This window comes from Acomys russatus, chromosome 7, assembly GCF_903995435.1.
Source record: "Acomys russatus chromosome 7, mAcoRus1.1, whole genome shotgun sequence".
In the NCBI taxonomy this organism is placed as follows: Eukaryota; Metazoa; Chordata; class Mammalia; order Rodentia; family Muridae; genus Acomys; species Acomys russatus.
In genome coordinates, this window is record NC_067143.1 from 17933226 (window position 1) to 17953662 (window position 20437).

Genomic DNA, 20437 nt, shown 5'->3' on the forward strand with positions numbered 1-20437 from the left:
TCTCACTGACTGTGTTGACTACAGTTGAAAGTTGGTCTCATGCCCAGAAGTACATGCCCATCACAAAATGAACTCACTGGTTTTTTGTAGAGTATTTATATCATATTGCTTTCCATGGTTATTCTCTTCTGTTACTGGCCTTTTTGCTTGTATATTTTGCCTTCTAATTTTGTGTTTTATGTATTTTCTTTCTTTCTCAGTTTTTTTGTTTTGTTGTGTTTTGTCTGAGACAAAGTTTTTCTGTGTAACCCTGGCTGTCCTAGAACTCACTCTGTGGACCAAGCTGTCCTTGAACTCATGAGATCTGCCTCCCAAGTACTGGGATCAAAGATGTGCCCCAGAACTGCACAACTATGTTTTATGCATTTTAATGTATGTGTGTATGTTTGTATGTATTTCTTATGCTTCTTGTTTTTTTATTATGGTTTTTTTGGTTGATCTTTAGTTTTTTGTTTGTTAGAGAGATGAGGAAGCAATGGGCATGAAGATAGTAAGTGGATAGGTGGATAAATGAAGAAATGGGAATTATTTGTGGGAGCAGAAACTGTGATCATAGTATGTTTTATGAACATTTTCAGTAAAAGTCAATAATCTTAATATGTGTAATCAAAAGAGTAAAAACTGGAAAAAACATATGTTGCAAACAATATAAGTTAAGCATTTTAAAATATGATTTAAGGACTCCAAAGTGTGCAATGAACCAAATACAGGGTTTAATTTTGTTGTAATAATGCTTACCAGTGAATAAAAGAATTGTGAGAAAATTTGGAGCACAGAAATAGTTAGCCTACACATAAAACGCAAGAGGTGGGGTACATTCGGCACCTTTGTCTCTGTATAACTTTCCTGTTCTAATTCATTTTTCTTCATGGGCATTGTTGTGAAGTATAAGTACCATTAAGTAATAATACCTAGTAACATTCACCACAAAAAGATACACAAAGAAAACGTAAAAACAATATCCAAAAATAACTGAGAATCATGAGTGTACAATGACTATGAAATGACATCTCAGTCAGTGAAATAACACATTTTAAAAATCACACAAATTAAAGCAAACTACTATTGTGAATATATTAAATGTTTCACCACTGTGAAGTAAAAAAAAAAAAAAAAAAAAAAAGAATGTATTACCTACCTAAATAATTTCCTGAAAAGACATGTCTCCAGCAAAGTTTTACAAGAATACAAAAAGAAAATAGATACATATAAATATTTTTGGTCTTATGGAAGAGGTTTACCTCTCGTGGTCCCTGATGGCTTCAGGTCTCTATCTTTTCCCAGGTGACAAGCAGGTCTCCAGGGGTAGAGGCTGAGTGAGTGGTTCCTGATGGCTGCAGTCCTATTAGACTGCAGGTAAGGCTATGGTCTGGGAGATGGAGCACACAGGGTACAGCCTGTAGCTCACTGCTGCTGGACTGGCCAACCAGAAGCCAGCACGCAGGGGTTGGAAGGTAGAAGTCTCATCTGTCTGTCCTGGGGGGGGGGGCTGCAGGCCTGCAGTGATAGAGGATGAGCTATGGACAGGGAATGAGGTACACAGTGGATGAGGCAGGGCTCACCGCTGCTGTCCTTTTGCCAAAAGGACAAGACAGGCTGGGAATTGTGGGCAAAGGAGTCTCATTTGGTGGTCCCTGATGGCAGGCCTCTGGGAATGCATGTAGGGCTGTGGTTTGGGAGATGGAGCATACAGGGGACAGGGTACGTCTCACTATTGCTGGACTTGCACAGAAGGATCCAACAGGCACGAAGCGAGGGCATAGAGGGGTCTTCTCTCTGTCCCAGGTGGCATAGCATAACTGTCTTCTGAAAAGCTTCATCCAGCAGCTGATGGAAACAGAGGCAGAAACCCACAGCCAATCAATAGGCCAACCAAGAGAAGTTCTGAGGAAGAGCGGGAGGAAAGATTGAGAATAAAAGATTGAGAAAGATTGAGGAAAGAATAAATAAATGGAGCCAGAGGCATCAAGGAGATCTAACCTGCCTGTGCCCCTGAGAGCTCACAGAGACTGAACCACCAACCATAGAACATATATGGGCTGGACCTAGGCCCCCTACACATCTGTAGCAGATGTACAGCATGGTCATCACGTGAGTGCCCTAACAATGGGAGTAAGGGCTATCTATGATTTGTTATCTGCTTTTGGATGCCTTTCCCCTAGCTCTACTGCCTTGTCTGGCCTCAATGGGAGAGGATATGCTTATTCCTAATACAGCCTCATATGCCATGGTGTGTTGGCACTCATGGGCGTCTTCCCTTCTCTGAGAAGGATAGGGGGCATGGGTATGTGAAGGTGGTACTGGAAGAGAGGAGAGAGGGGGCTGGAGTCAGGATGTAAAGTGATTAGATAGATAGATAGATAGATAGATAGATAGATAGATAGATGATAGATAAATGGATTTAAAAAAAAAAAAAACAAACAAAGGGTTCCATAAAGTCCTGACTGGTGAACCAATAGAAAGATGACATATCCAGATTTTGTCTAATGACCAGAATTTATGTATTAACAAGTGTCACTAGTGGGATAATAATTTCAGTAATTGACAAAATATTTGAAAGTTAAAATATATATAAGTTAAGACTTCCTAAATCATTCTATGGAGATATTTTACTATCTGACGGGGATAGAAAACTGCAAACTGTCACTCATTATAAACAAAAACAAAAACAAATCAAGGAAATGTTATTAAATCAAACCCTCCTACAGGTAAAACTGACAGTACAATATGACAAGTGGAATATCACCAAATCTTCAGGTCTTGAATAAGATGCACATATATTTAAATTCAATGTTGACTATGTTAACACAATAAATGATAATATTACACAAACATGTCAAAAGAAGAATTTGAAATATTTGAGAAAACCGAAGTTCGCTCATGAGTTTGAAATGAAAATACAGCTGCCTGGCAATATGGATCTTGAAATTAAGGCTCTTTCTGCCAAGTCTCATAGCCTTGGCTTCCCAGAATTCACATGGTATAATATGCAAACTGAGACATGCAAATTGTCCTCTGACTTCTGTCCACACACTGTAGCACAATCACACAAGTGATGCACACACTAAATAAAATGTAATTAAGAAAAAAGCTAAAAATAAAATTTACAAGTTGGGTTCTGAAGCTAGATTTCTTAAAGTTAAAATGAAACATAAAATCTTATGTTTCTTTTAAAAGTTTTAGTCTTTTGGTGAAAGTGAGAAACAAAATTAAGTGGAATTTGGAAAACTACCCAGGCAATATCTGTATATATAAATGTAAACATGAGACAATGGTGGTGCATACCTTTAATTCTAGCATTTTGGAGACTGAGGCAATCAGACCTCTTAGTTTCAGACCAGTCTGGTCTAATGAGCTGGTTTTGGGACAGCCAGGGCTACACAGAGAAAACCTGCTTTGAAAAAAAACAAACAAAAACAGAAAACAAAACAAAAAATGGGGGAATCATAGAGGTGTGTACTTATAACTCAGAACATTTGGAAGTCAAGACAGTCATGTCCCTGGAGCTCCCTGGCCAGGATGCAGCCTGTGAGCCTCATGTGACAGCGAGAGTCTCTGTGTCAATAAACAAGTGTCTAGTGTGATGGCTCAAAGGTTAAGAGCACTGGTTGCTCTTCCAGAAGACCTGGATTAAATTACCAGCACTCACATGGTAGCTAACAACCATCAGTGACCCCAGTTCTTAGAGAGCCAATTCCCTCTTATGGCCACAGCAGATACAAAGGAAAGAAGTATGGCATAAAATCAGAACAATTAAACTTAAAAACGGGAGGCTGTCTCTTGGAAAACAATGTTGAAGGTTAAACTGTGGTCTCCACTGATCATACATGCATAAACACATTTCATACATGAACACCACACATACACACACACACACACTACCCAAAAGAAGAAAAGTGAAACAAGATGCAAACTTTACCATTCTTATTGAACATTGCACTGTGTCTTGCCATCATAGGCAATCTATAAACAAAATAAATATTACATATGCCTATTTCTTATGCGTCTTTTCCCTATCAGAGTTAAGATACACTGCATCAAAGCAACAAAAATGAACTGCATATACTTGCAATGGACATAATTTTCTGCATAAGAAAACGCATCTCGGGGCTGGAGGATGGCTTAACAGCTAAGAGAACTTGCTGCTCTTTCTAAGAATCCAAGTTCCAAGCCGAGTACCTATATCAGGCAGCTAAAAACTAGCTGTCATTCTATCTTCAGCCGATCCGGTCCCTCTTTCTGACCTCTTTGGTATCGCCCTCTGATATACACATACTCACACATGAATACTCAGAGAACGAGAACAAAAGGCCACATCCACAGAAACATGATTAGAAATAAAAATGAGTTCATTAAAGTATCCGTCGCGCGCACCTTTCGCCGATAAAGGAGACGCGGCAACTCAGGATTCTTCTGACAGCGATTTTATTGTACAGCTCTCTGCAGACTGATGGAGAAGGACCCACTCCCCGTAAAATCCCTGGCTTATATAGGAAATATCAAGGCGTAGAGGGACGTGTCCTCCCGTCATTGGTGCTCTAGAGAATACCTAATTAGCATACCGCCCGCGTAAGCGGGTTATGTAAGGGTGACGTGTTTGTGCATGCGCACTGGCCATAAGGGCCTCCGTGAAGAACCAGGAAACGGGAAGTCAGCGCCATCTTGTAATGGCGGACCGGCTCCCGACATCTCCCCCTTAATTTTCAAATTAAAATGCCAAACAAAAGCCATGAAATTACCGATCCAGCCCTCCACTTCCTCAGCAGAGAGCGATCAAGGAAGGCACATGGACGGAGACCCTGTACACCTGAAGCCCCGTGCAATGGGAACTCGAGCCCTGGGAGGTATACAGGTCTATCCTGTAGCATCCTGGTGCAATGGGAACCTGTGCCCGTCAGGAATGCCAGAACCAAGATAGTGTCTCAGTGTTTGAGCATATTAAGCCAGACTTGAGGAGATGTTCCTTGTTCCACAGCAAGCATAGCCTGTGCAAGCACAACTCTGTCACGTTGTTGTTGTCTTTTAAATTTGCAGAGCAACCAAAGACAGAAAACTAGTCCCGCCGCCAACATAAGGCCAAATGACCCCATCCCCACCAGGGTGGGTTCCTGTGTGGCCAGCCAGGCTCTGCGGGAGCCCATATCAACCAGCACTGCCTCCAGCTGGAAGTGCGTGCCCAGCACCGCACAAATGTGGAACAGCTGGTGGCTATGGCCAATATAGTAAGCCTGTGAGAACCGCACAGAGGAGGTGGTAGGCATGGCTGGAGCTCAGCTCATCCTGCCCACAGCTGTGGGCTCTGCCCCAACACAGCCGCAGCCTGTAGAAGAACGGGAGGTTGTCAAACAAGAAGGGGAAGGCAAAGGCGGCTGTACGGAGAGCCTTGCTGAACCCAGGGCTTTCCAGCTCTGGGAACCGCGAGTAGCAGGAGAGGCCGGTGCACAGGAAGGAGTTGAGCACAGCAGCGGGGTCTCCATCCTTCTCGTCCTTCTTCACTATCCTGGTCAGCCGCACCGGCACCCAAATTGGATTTTCTTGGTCCTTGCAGAAAAGTGCCTAGGCTTCTCACGCCGTCAGTTCTGAATCCTCTTCCGACGAGCAGTCGGGGGTCCTTCAAGTCGTTCCTTCACCCAGGGGTCGGCAGGTCCCGGGTTTCGGCACCACTTGTCGCGCGCACCTTTCGCCGATAAAGGAGACGCGGCAACTCAGGATTCTTCTGACAGCGATTTTATTGTACAGCTCTCTGCAGACTGATGGAGAAGGACCCACTCCCCGTAAAATCCCTGGCTTATATAGGAAATATCAAGGCGTAGAGGGACGTGTCCTCCCGTCATTGGTGCTCTAGAGAATACCTAATTAGCATACCGCCCGCGTAAGCGGGTTATGTAAGGGTGACGTGTTTGTGCATGCGCACTGGCCATAAGGGCCTCCGTGAAGAACCAGGAAACGGGAAGTCAGCGCCATCTTGTAATGGCGGACCGGCTCCCGACAAGTATCAGTATATGCAATAACAAAATTTCAATATTAATTTATAGATAAAAATTCACAGTTGGAAAGTGACACTTAGATATCACTTACATTACAGTACAGTCACTGAGGTAGGGCCATGCACGTCTAGAGTTCATGCTGCTGTAGAATGTGCGGCAGGCATACCTATTCCATGCGAGAGCCTGAGAAAAGCAAGAGAAACACAGTGAAGCTTCGTCTTTTTTATTTTTTATTTTTTACATTTTTTTTTTTTGGTTTTTGTCATGTCTCATTTTGGAAAGTAATAATAATAAACAAAATGATATATAAAATATAATATTTAGCAATAAATTTGCTTTTAAAGAAAGGAAGACAGGAGAAGGAAAAGAGATGAGAAAGAAAAATAAGAGAAAAGAAAGAAAATAAATGTGCATTTAAATCTGTTTAAGTCTTGCAGAAAATATAAAATATCCCTAATATCCCTTAAAAATTTTTAAATAATTAAGCATTAATAATAATTAAATTAAATATTTTATGATGACATAAATTTCCTAGAGATCAAGAGAATACCCAGTCTAAACCCCAGATATTTTAGTATTTCATCATAATGAATAAACCAGTGTTTAAATTTATATGGAAATGCAAACAACTATCCTGTATAATCAAAACAATCCTGAAGACCAAAAGAAATTTGAAGTACTTGACACATACTCCATTTAAACCTTATGACAAACTGAAAGCAGTTAAAATATTTTGATACTTTATATGTTTAGATATATAGATCAGTGGGATATATTCAACATTCAGAATTAACCCTTATATTTATAGTGAATTGTTTTTTACAAATTTTCATGATATGAAAAAGGAATATAATTTGAAATGTGTTAGTCAAAACTAATGTCAAACACAAATAAGTCCGCTCACACCACATACGTAACTGCATCAAAAATGGCCATACACCAGATTGTTACTAAAACTAGAAACCCTATCAATGATAAAATAACATATGAATCAGTCTTTATGCTATTCTTTAAATGATAATTACAGGATGTGAAGTCAAAGCTGGGGTGAAAAAAATTGGCATAATCAACCAAATCCAAGTTAAGTAGACGTTGTTCTAAATGAATAGGAAAGCTGATGAAGGGCCAGAATTACAAGAATTCAATCTTAATAGACCAATGACGAGCTTATAATGCATAGCTTCCGCAAATACACCTGAGCGAACGGCACATACTTGTTAGTTGTGTCACTTCACATCCTCCTCTGTACTATTTCACTTCTCCCATATACTTCCTGTGATAAATTATAAATTACAATAAAGTATTAACACCTTAAATAATGGCAACAAAACAAACAACACTGGAAATAACTTTATGGCTTTGTTTTGAAATTTTTGTATCATTTTAAAACAAAGAATAAGGCTACATCCTGTATACAGTTGATGTGTAAAAAAAAAAAGTTCTCTATTGAACTCTTCAATAAAAGGAGTGAGAAATATGTAAGGAAATTATAGATTTTAGGCTTTGGCAGAAAACCAACACAATTAGCATACGTCCCCTTGTACCATCATAATTTTAGGCAAAATATAAATGTTTGAATGTGAGTTAGAAACGTAGGAAGACCTTAATTAGTGTCCTGTTTTTTTCATCCTATGAACTCAAAGATACAATTAAATATGATTAAGAATGCAGGAAGTTATAAACTCTTATAGATTGCTCAAAAAGGTGAAAGAACACCAGTGTTCTATTATCCCCCTTCCCCCAACCCCTCCAATGGTCCCATGTCCTGGTTTCTACCATAACTCTAAGGCAAACACACAAATCCAAAGATTCTAAGCTACAACTCACATATAAGAGGGAGTATGTGGGCTGTTTGACACTCTCAGCCTGGCCACTGGCAGTTGCTGCTAGGGGAAAGAATGTAAGGTTTCTTCAGGGGGTGTGGCTGGGGTAGTGTTTTCATGCTCTGGTGGGTGGCTCAACAATCTTATGCATACAAGTAATATTAACTGGACCCAGGTTACTAGGAGAGAATAAAAGAAAGAATTAGGAGGGGCACAGCGGTGACAGTGAGGAGTTGGGGGGATGTTTTGGGATGGATATGGTTAATATACATTATACATACATATAATATACATTATATACAAAAATGAACTTCTCAAGGAATAATGTAATATAAATTACATTTTAGAAACAAAAGTAAATATGATGTAGTTATTCATAGGAATACTGTTTAAATATTTACATAACAAAATATTCAAAAATAGCAAGATATACATCAAACCCCAAAACGAACCTTTGCTTTAGAACATACAAAAGCAGATCCCTTAAAACGGCCAGACAGTATTCTTTAGCAACTGTTAAATAAAAATATACCAATATAAAGTAATTCCCTTTGTTTGCTAAAATTCTTTATGAACAACCAAACCACCCAAAGCTATAATTATCCACAGTATTACTTGATAAGAAATGCAGAGGGGACAGAGAAAGAAAAAGAAGTCAAATTACACCTTACAATTTGAGGTACATGGTAAAATCACAAAGACGTTTTGACCACACTACGATTACAAAGCAAGATGCAGACACAGGAGAATCTGTACCAATGCTAAAAATCTAGAGAGGACTACCGACAGCACAGTTCCTTTCCATCCACCCATTTACAATGAATACTTCTTCAAACACTGGACGCCCACCACTCATCACTGTCCACAGACCTCAAAGCTTACCTCCTGCCAAGGATTTTATCTCATGGAGTGGTCGGGGCCTTGCCAGTGTTGCACCCTCCATTTCATTCTCTGCGCAGCTGCAAACCCTGCCCAACCGCAGCTTCCCAGCAGTCCGTTCGCAGCCTCCACCTAGTGGACACTAGATGGTAATGTGACCTGTGAATCTGAATTTCTAATCCAGAGAATTTATCTAAGCCTGAAAAAATGAGAAAACATGGACATATTGGCCTGGGAGGGTGGAGTCCTCATAATGGCGTAAGGAAGAGAAAGGTGAACAGAAAAAAAAAATCACAGTGACCAAGCCTGCTAGCCCACTTCCCCAGCAGTCTTTTCTATGCAATGCATACCCTTCCTAAACCCAACTCACCAGGAAGTAGCCTAGGTAAGAGCTTCTGTGCTCTTTCTCACAAACAGGCGTCTTGTTGTAAAGGACATATTAAAGAATAAACCAAATGACAAATAAACTACTTCTGGAAGATACATTCCTCTCACCTGTCCAGTATCCTAGCTTTGATCTTGTTCCTGTCATGGTTGCTGAGGTTGTTCCCTGCTGTACTGCAAATCCACTGCTCTCTCTTCAACTCCTGGTCTGTTGCCATGAACACGGCTTTTCTCTATCCCACATTTTTGCCTGACTCACTTGTCCACCATCTTCAGAGCACCACTGTCTTTTTTCATAAAGAATGCATTTCTTTTCTGTCCCACCTAGCTCTGATTTGGTCTCTGGATTACAGGGAAGCATTTTAGGTTCAATTTTTATCCATCTGTACAAAACGGAAATACCAGGGAAGCTGAAAACTATGTTTATAGGTGTCTCTCTTCAAGTCTTACACATGTCTTGGGAAGAAGGAAGACGGATTCTCCTTTATACGTGTGTCTTGAGACATTACTTAATATCTCAAACTCCTCACATTTATTCTACCAGCTTTCCAATAAAAACAAATCTTTGATTTGAAGATTTAAAGTTAATGATTACCATTTTTCCTTATTTTTTGTCTTCTCAAGACAAGGTGCAGTCCCTGATTCCCAATTTAATTCTTGCCTTTGGCCACCTTTTATCAACTTCTGGTAAACAGTCCGACAATTTGGGCTCTCTCCTCATCTGTACATATTCTGATTAAACTATCTCCCTTAAACCAGTATCAGATATTCAGCTTTATTATCCTGTCTCTCTAGACAAATATTTTCAAATCTTTATTAGTTACCATGTTTTGCCAGTATCGCCCTGTCTACGTTGTTTTTAGATACGTAACACTTTTTACCTGACAGCAATATGTCATGAGATTCATTGTCTGCTCAGAGATAAACAGGTCCTGAAAATTCTATTACATTCAGGTAGATCACTTCTGTCAAAACTTGAAGATTATGGACCCATTAAAAAAACAGACATTGCACAGAGATTGATGGAACTTGGGAAACGCCTAAATTACACCCCTCTTGTCCCAGTTTTACTTGCTTTTAGTTAACTGCTTTGGTTGATGGTAAAATTATAAATTTTTGACATGTTCCTGTAATCTCAACCCTCGGAAGGCAGAGACAGAAAGGAGGATCCAGAATGTTGCTGGATATCCAGCCTCACATAATATACATATTCAGGTTGCAGTGAAAGACCATCTCAAAAACAGAAAAACAAGGTTACAGAAGCTTGATTCCAGCCTTTACAGCACAGCTACACACTGAAACTTAGCCTTAACAATAATTAAAGACATATGCGATAATCCAAAGTAGTGAACACTCCTATACTCAAAACGTATATTCTATAAGCATCAGTCTTACCACAGATATATCTGTATTTTTATTTAATGAGTAGTTTAAGGCAAATTCCTATAAGTCATATTATTTAATTGCTACATACTTTCACATTCATGTCTAAACCAGATATTTCCTCACAAAAGCAGAAAGCTAAATTATGTTCTATAACTGAATAATTTTTGCTATCAATAACTTTCCAAAAGCCTATTTTTATTGTTTTTTTCCTGAATTAGAATTCAAAGAGGACAATATATTGCATTTTAAGAGGCTGCAAAGCTTCTTTAATACACACTATTAAAGACAGAATCTCATATAGCACAAAACATGAAATACCAATATACAAAATATCCCACTTAAAAATGGGGCAGAGCTAAACAGTGAATGTTCAACAGAAGAATATCTAATGACTGAGAAACACTTAAAGAAATGCACAATGTCCTTAGTCATCAAAGAAATGCAAATCAAAATGACTCTGAGATTCTATCCTATAACCTTCAAAATGGCTAAGATCAAAAACTCAAGTGACAGCACATGCTGGTGGTGAGGATACAGAGAAAGGAGAACACTCTTCCTCTGTAGGTAGAAGTGCAAACTTTTACAACTATTTTGGAAGTTAGTATGTTAGATTCTCAGAAAATTAGGAATTGATCTACCTGAAGACCCTCCTGGGCTTATATCACTTCTGGGCTTATATCCAAAAAAATATTCCAACCTACTACAAGGACACTTGCTGAACTATAGTCATAGCAATCTTAGTCATTTTATAGGCAGAACCTAGAGCTACTATAGATGTTCCTCAAATGAAGAATGATTTTTTTAAAGTGGTACATTTACACAAAGAAGTAATTTCAACTGCTAAAAACATGGACATAGAGATTCCACGGAGGAATCTCAGATGGGTGATAAGCACATAAGCGATGCTCAGCACCTTTAGTCAAAAGGGAAATGCAAATCAAAATGACTCTGAAATTCCATCTTACACTTGTCAGAATAACTAAGATCAAAAACTCAAGCTTTTAGCAAGGATCTGGAGAAAGGGAAACACTCCTCCATTGCCTGTAGAAGTGCAAACTTGTAAAAAGCATTTTGGAAATTAACCTCATGCTTTTTCTGAAAATTGAGAAGAGCTTCACCTCAAGACCCAGCTAAAATATTCCTACATATATGCCCAAAAGATGCTTCTCCATACAACCAGGATATTTCCTCAACTCTGTTCATAATATCTTTTTAGTAATAGCTAGATCTAGAAACAACCTAGATGCCCCTCAATTAAATAACATATAAAGAAATTGTGGTACATTTACATGATGGAATACTACTCAGCTCTTAAAAACAAGGAAATCATGAAATTTTCAAGCAAGTGAATGGAACGGTACTCACTAATAAGTGAATTTTAACAATATATTAAGGATAAATATATTACAATGCACAGACACAAAGAAAATAGGGAATAAGGAAGATCTAAGGGAGGATACTTAAATATCACTCAGAAGGGAAATAGAATAGACTACAATAGTGACTGAAGAGAAGCAACAAGATAAGAGAGGGAGCACAGAAATAAATGAGGGTGGAGATCACGCCTGCAGGAGTGGGAGCAGGAGGACAGAAGGCCTGCAGAACAAAGAGAAACTAGGTGGAGGCTTCTCTATGGCCAGCTGGAGACTTAAGTCAGGGTAGGTTTCTGGGAAGATGTTTGGGTGACGCTAGTTGCGACTCCTAGTAGCCATGGCCACGGGGATGGAAGAAGACACTCTCTAACTAGACAAGACTCCTATTGGATGGAGGAGAACACCAACCCACCTACAAAAACTTTAAGCCAAAAATGACCCTGCCTACAAGACATGCAGGGATAAAGATAGAGCAAATAGAGCAGAGATTGAAGGAATATCCAGCCAAAGCCTGACTTAACTCAAGATCCACCCCATGGAAAAAAGCCAACCCTTGACACTGTCATGGATACTCTGCTATGCTTACAGACAGGAACCTAAAAGAGCTGTACTCTGAGTGGCTCCACCCAACACCATTTCAAAAAACAGATGCTAAGACTCCCAGTCAAACATTGGATGAAGCATAAGGAATCTAGTGGGAAAGTGTGAGGGTGTATAGAAGTACCTGGAGGTGCCAGGAGCTCCATAGAAAGACCAACAGAGCCAAGTAACCAGGGCCCAGAGGGTCTTTTGAACACTGAACCGTTCATCACAGACCGTGCATGGACTGGACCTAGGGCTGCTGCACAGAAGTAACCAACTGGGCAACTCAAGCTTCATGTGGGTCATCTAGTAAGGGCAGTGACAGCTGTCTCTGACATGGACTCTGTTGCCTGCTTTTAATCACGTCCCCTTTGGTGAGACTGCTTTGTCAGTCCACAGGGAAAGAAGAAACACTCATTCTTGGAGTGACTTTATGAGCTGGGTTGAGTGGGTGAGGATGCTCCCCTTTTTTGAGGAATAGTGAAGAGAGGAGCAGGGAAGAGTGAGGGAGAGTGGAACTGGGAGGAGAAAAGGGCAGGGCTCAAACCAGGATGTAAATTACTTAATTTAAAAAAGAAATGCGCAAAGATGCTTTTATTTTCCTAAAGTTTCTTTGATAGCAAGACAAGCTAATTCCTGACAAAACCCAGCCGACCTCAAAGAAGATGATGAGCATCAAAGAACCTCCTTACGGAGATGGCTTCAAATGTGGCAAACCAGCCACTGGGCAAAATGTCCTTATACCTGCCACAAAAAGAATTCTGCCTAAAAAGGGGCATCTTAGATGCACGCAGAATCAATAGGCAAACTCTGCCGAGACAGGGTAAGCAAGTCGTCAATAGTTCTGGCCTTGCGGAAAAAATCTGACAGAGATATTGGACCAGAAGGCCGAAGATGAGGCTCCTACATTATAGAGAGTGTTGGGTGACTGTTCAGGCGGTAAACTGTCTCAGTCATTTTGTTCTAACCTGCACTGCTGGCTCACTCAGGAATTTAAGTCTTATTCCTTCTCAAGTCTCTGAGAGGCATTGAATACCAGATAGGTTATTTTTACAATCAAGTTTAGTTGGTTAGGGGATAAGGCCTTTTTAGATCAAGATAAGGGATTTAAATTAATAGAAATGAGATAGGATAGATATTGAATTTTATTCAGAAATTTAGACTCAACAAGACAGGCAAGATGTTTACTTCAAGTTTGACAAATACAAATAGCCAAATGACTATGAATGTGACATTGATAAAACTCATGATTGTCACTTGGTTCTCCCTGCTGTATGTAGTTTGTTTTATGCATGTGTATTAAAATAAACATATCTGAAAAAATAAATAAAATGAAAAAAAAAAGAACATCATGAATTAGCAGACAAAAGGATAGAACTAGGAAAATCCATCCTGAGTGAGGTAACCCAGAATGAGAAAAACAAACGTGGTACTTATTCACCTATAAGTGGATATTGTTGGTAAAGTAAAGATAATAATCTTACAATCTAGAAACCCAGAGAGGTTAAGCAACGAAGAGGGCTTAAGAGAGGATACAAAGAGCTCCATGGGAAGGGGTAATAGAGTAGATTTCACAGGTGGACTGTAGTTGGGCATAGTTGGAAACAGGATGGATCATGTTGGTGGGGAGGAGAAAATACTGGGAGAAATTAAAGGGATTGGGGTGTGATATTTGGGGTGTGGTATAGAAACCTAGTGCAATAGAAACTCCATGGAATCTATGAGACTACCCCTAGCAAAAATTCCTAGTAATGTGGCACACGGACACTGAACATACCATCTTCTGTAACCAGGCAAGGTCTCAGGTAGAGGGATTGAAACACCAACTCAGCCCCACAAAAGAAGTTTGTCCTGTTTGCGAAGTGTTCTGGGACCAGAGCCTGGCATAATCATCTTCAAATAGACCAGAGAGATTTAAAACAACAACTGATGGGATCACATGAATAATCCCACAAGCAAATAGTAAGCAGAGCTCAGGGTGTCCTGAAGGGGAAAGAAAAGACTGGAGGAAATAGATGGGTCAGGGGCACTACAAGAAAATGGCCTACAGAACAGAATCAACCTACCAGGACTCACAAATGCTCTCATCAGTAAGGGAGCCTGTATGGGACTGATTTATGTCCTCCACATACATAAGTTGTTCTTGTGGGATTCCTAACAGTGGGGTTAGAGAGCTGTCCCTGACTCTTTATTCTAATTGTGTGACTTTTCTCCTCTTACTGGAGAAGATGTATGTGCTTGGTCGTATTATAGCTTATTATTCCATATTTGTTTGATGTACCTGGGAGACCTACTCTTTCCTGCAGGGAGGTGGAGGTGGATGACTGGGAGAGAGGAGCTGAGGATAAGAGACTTGGGCAGGGGAGGGAGAGATTGCTGCAATTTGAATGTAATATATGAATGAAGAATTAAAGAATATATGAAAGATTCCTACATCAGATTGAGGCAGTTAGACTAGGGATTTTAAGCATATATGATTAAACATTTTACTAAAATGTGAAAAAAAAAAAAAGAAAGTACCCTGTAGAGTCATATGCAAATACGACAGTACAAATATAGTAAATGTAAGAGCATAGATATATACAAGTCTTCTAAATTAAAAAATAATGATATTAATTCAAGTCAAAGTCATGTTTATATAGAATAATACTAGTGATTAATGCTACTTTCTAGCAATAGATATTCCTTTGTAGGAGTACCTAGAACACACAACCATTGGGTACCGCACACTGATCTTCAACTGCATGAACTAAAAGCTAATGGAACCTGAGGGACAAATAAGGAACTAAAAGTTTTAATTAGAAACTCCAATATCAAATCTCAGTGATTATTGAAATGGAGAAGAAACACTAATAATGAAGGATGTTAGAATTGCACCATTTACTAATGTGACCTAGTTGTCACCTACATAATTTTATACTGTATCCATAATATCTGAATTTTCTTTCAATTTAACAGGTAATATTTTGTAAGATGGACCATATCTTTGAACAAAACATCAGCCTAAATAAATCTAAAACACACCCACAGAGAAAAAAAAAAAAAGAAATAGAAATAGCACCTTTCATTCAGAATACCATCTGTCAGGAAATAGGCACAGCCCAAAGTAAAGTTCTGAATTTCCTCAAGTAGTAAAGAACTTACACCTAAAATCCCTATATAGCATTGCAATAGTAAACACTAATGATTCCTATTTAGGAAAGGAAACAAAAATCTACTTCCACCCAATTTGCAAGATAAGTATGTGTAGACAAAAATATCAGAAGAGGAGAATAGTAAAGGAAGGGCTACGAATTGGGATAGTGAAAAAACAGAAAGAAGAGGATGGAAGCTGTGAAGATGAGAAAAGAAGGCAGTTTTCAGATGTAAATTTACATTGAAAATTTTAAGGAAGCTACTGAAATTTCACACAGTTGATGCTTGAACTTAAGTAGGTTAGGTAATACCACCAACACAGAATATGGATGGAGTGTTTATGCTTCTGTGGAGACATATTGAACCAAATTTGGAAGCTAAGCTAGAAAAGAATAAAAACTTATACTTATAAGATGATGAAAATGGTAACAAATCTTTGCTTCTTAGTGATTCAAGTTAGAGCTAATATAGCATGCCTATAATATCTGCTGAAATTCTTTTATTTTAGGATATCTCAAGTGGTTTTGTGACTTTGTAATGGTCCAGAATCTCTGGAAAGCTATGACAATTATGAAATGGCACTTGATTCTTTCATATGGCCCATTAGTCTCATTCATGGTCATTCATCCTAATTAGAAAATAAAAAAATTAAATGCATGCAAGAACATGTGATCATAGTACTTCATCTAAAATTAACTTAATGATCCTGGCAGACATTCTGTGTAATGGGAAAACACCAAAACTCGGAAAATCATGCTGACCAAGGGGAGGAAGTAATGTGCAGACACTACTGCTTAATATATAAACTTTTTCTGCACACATGTGTTTAAAAAGTATAGGTGATGTTTACAAAATGCAGACTTCAATGTCAGGCTGTGACTTTTTTGTTTTTGTTTTTGTTTGTTTGTTTGTTTTTCAAAACAACGTTTCTCTGTGTAACCTTGGCTTTCCTGGGCTCACTTTGTAAATCAGGCTGTCCTCCAACTCACAGCCATCTGCCTGCCCCTGCCTCCTTGGTGGCGAAGGGATTAAAGGAGTTACCACTCTGCCTGGCTCTGACTGACTTTTCATTATACAATTTTTTTGCATGTATAATTTGAATTCTTTCCATTTTTTTTCTTCAAAAATTCTAAAATTCACTTAGTGAAATGATTACCTGGATATAGGTCTGACTACTTTTTAAATCATTACAGAACTGTAGATGGGCACAAATCCTAAATAACAAGATTTTGGTGTTGATATTTTTCTGATTCTTTTCCATTAACTTATTTCTTTAGATTCCGAATGCTGAAAAACGAAGTAGTGAATGAATAACTATTTACCATGTACAAAAATAGAAAATCAGACTTGGTATAACTAACAGTCTTCTTGTTAAGCAAAACAAAAGCAAGCAAACGAATGAAAAAATTAAACCTACAAAATTTTGAAAATTATGCTGACCAAGGGAAGGAAGAAATGTGCAGATAATACTACTATATGCACTTTATTTTCTTCTGCATGATTATAAACATGATAAATATTAAATACATATCTACATTTTCTGAGGGCAAATGTTTATCTTCTATATGTTGTGTGGGGTTAGAATCTGTTTGAAAGCATGGCTGGGCAGGAGGTTCCAAGTCCAGCCTTAGATTCTGAGGGAAGCACCTAGCAAACCTGAAGCTGAGACCTGTGAGCAGAACCATTCGAAGGCCACTGGCTTTAGTCACTGTTGCTCTAAAGTACAGATCGAGGTCGGGTATGGAGATTCCTCCAGAGAATCTTTTATTGTAGGGGATTACTTTAGCTATTCTGCATTTTTTGACTTTCCATATGAAGTTGAAAATTGATCTTTCAATGTCTTTAAAAATTGTGTAGGTATTTTGAGAGGGATTGCATTGAATCTGTAAATTGCTTTGGGTAAGATGGCCATTTTTACTATGTTAATTCTCCCGATCCACGAACAAGGGAGATCTTCCCATCTTATGATCTCATCTTCAATCTCTTTCTTCAGAGGTTTGAAGTTTTTTTTCCAAACAAGTCTTTCACTTGCCTCGGTTAGAGTTACTCCTAGATATTTTATATTGCTTCTGGCTATCGGGAAGGGTGTAGTTTTCCTAATTTCTGTACAACCGCTTTGGAAATCTATCTGGTGTTTTTTCAGAAAATTGGAAATAGGGCTTCCTCAAATGAAAAATAGTGAATAAATTTTAAAATGTTAAGACAATTTTCCAAAAATAAAAAGAAATATGGAAAACAAATAATATGCATTTAAGAACACTAAAATAAACACATCAGACTAGCTGTCTTATCTTTCAGAAGGAGAGTTGCTAATACTAAAGCCTAAACACTGCACATTTAATATAGAATTAATATCATGATGGTCTTTTGGGGGTCTCAATAATTTTATTACTAGTGAACTTACAAGTATAAAATTTACAATAATATTTTTGATTCTATTTTCTGCAAAACAGAAAACAATAAATCAAGTATGTATTGATATTTTATATATAAATTAAAATAAATTTGTATTTAGGAACACGAAAATACAAAAATAATGCATATCTATCTTCAAAAATCTCAGAATATGGCATTTAGAAATGTTTTTATTATTTTAAAGATTCACTCACAATGAGACAGATTAACTCCTAGAAACACCCAGCTACCTCAAAGAGGATGATGAGGATCAAAGAACTTTCTTATGGAGATGGATTCAAATGTGGCAAACAAACCACTGGGCAAAACGTCCTGGTTTCTACCACAGACAAAATTCTTCCTACAAAAAAGGGCAAGCTAAGCTTGGGTACGAGCAGAGTTCACAGCCATACTCGGCCAAGACAGGGTAAGCACGTCCTCAATAGTTCCTACCTCACAAATATGACTATCAGCTATATTGAAGCTGAAGACGCTTCAACATTATAGAGAGTTTGGGGTGACTATTCAGCTAACAAACTGTCTCTGTCATCTTCTGATTTGGAAAGCTACTAACCTGCACTCCCGGCAAACTCAGATAATCAAGTTTATTCCTTCTCAAGTCTCTGATGGGGTTGAAGACTAAATAGCTTAGTTTTGCAATGAAGGTTAGTTGTTTCTGAGTTAAGGTGTTTTTAGGTCTAGATAGATGTTTTTAGTTGATAATGACAAGATGTGATGGAGATTGATTTACAGTCAGAATTTTAGATGCACCAAGATAGGAAAGACATTTTCTTCAAGGCTGTCAAATGCAAATAGCCAAAACACTAAGAATATAACATTTATATAATTCCTGAGTGTGTCATGGCTATTCTTGCTATAGGTAGTTTATTGTATATATGTGTAGTAATATAAATGTATATGTAAAAATAAAAATGTTTAATAATAAATTAAAATTTTTAATAAAAAAGAAAAATAAAGCAATGTTCTGCCTATTAAACCCTGCAAAATGAATATCACATAAAGCTAGCTTTATATATTAGTTGTAGAATTATTCATGACTGTGTAGAAATACGTAGACATAACTGAGTGCAATTGAAAATATTCTTTATCTTAGGTAAGACTTCTATTACTGTGATGAACTGTGGTAATCAAATTTAAGAAGGAAGGGTACATTTGACTTACATATCCTAGGTAACAGTCCACTGAGGGAACTAAAGACAGAGAAATTCAGGGCAGAAACCTAGAAGCAGGGATTGAAGGAATATTACTTGCTCTCTTCTTCTCCATGGCTTGCTCAGCATACTTCGTTACACTACCTAGAGCCACCAGCCCGAGGGGTGGCAACTCCAAGGTGAGCTGGACCCTCGCACATCAACCATAAATCTAGAAAATTGTTCTGTAGTCTTGCCTACAGTCCTGTCTGCTAGACACAATTCTTCGGTTGAGATTCCTTCTTCCCACACTGTATCCTTTCAGATGGATACAGAAAGTTGAATACATTGTTAAGGTCTTGAAATTTTTGAACATGTTTATGTTTAAAAAGAAGTACCAAAGTAAGTAAAGAAAAAGAAATGTTATATGTCAATCTTTTTACTCTTCCCTTGTTTCTGGTTTATTGTTATTTGTTTCCTGGTCTCTGGTTTACAGTTATTTGTTGTTTTGGAGCCAGGATTTCCACATGTACCCAGGCTGGGTACTTCATGGCTGAGCCCTTTGAGTCATGTGTCTATAGATTTGTATCTTTTTCTTAGCAAAAAAGAAAATTGGAAAAAGAAAGAAGACAGACAGGAAGATGGAAAGAAGCAAGGAAGGAGGAAAGGAAGGAAAGATAAAAGAGAAAGGGAAGGAGAGAGAGAAGGGGGAGATTAAATATGTTCCTCAGAGAAGTCTAGTAGTTTATTGGGCCATTTCCATAATCTGATCTAAATTGGTAATTGCCCTAACTAATGGGGTTCCTGGCCATAAGATTTAGCCTAACGCTGCATTTCCATTTCTGGATGGCAGATGGCGATGTTGAATAGCTTTATGATATTTTCCGATAATATTAGCATACTGATTCCTCACAATTGAATGAAACGGATTTTAACTAAAAACAAAATTGTCAGGGCTATCGAACCTCCTTCAAAAATATATTAATGTGAGTTTTCTAGGTAGAATTTGAGGGCTTTATCTATCAACTACATACCTTTAGAAACATAAACAGGCTTGAGTGATGTGCCCAAAGATACACTAACAGTATAGTAACATTCCTGTGAAGACATATAAATTATAAATCTAATAATTTAAAAATATCATGTAAGCATCAATCCAGAAGGATTTTACAAAAGTAACTGATTTGTACACCCCAGATGCCATAAAAAATATTCTAGTTAAAAACTGACCAAAAAGACATTAAAATTAAATTTAACTCTTGATGTCAAATTCTAAAATGCTATCTCTAAAGGGACATACCCAATTATGGATAATTTCAATGTGACTATGAAGTAGATAAGTT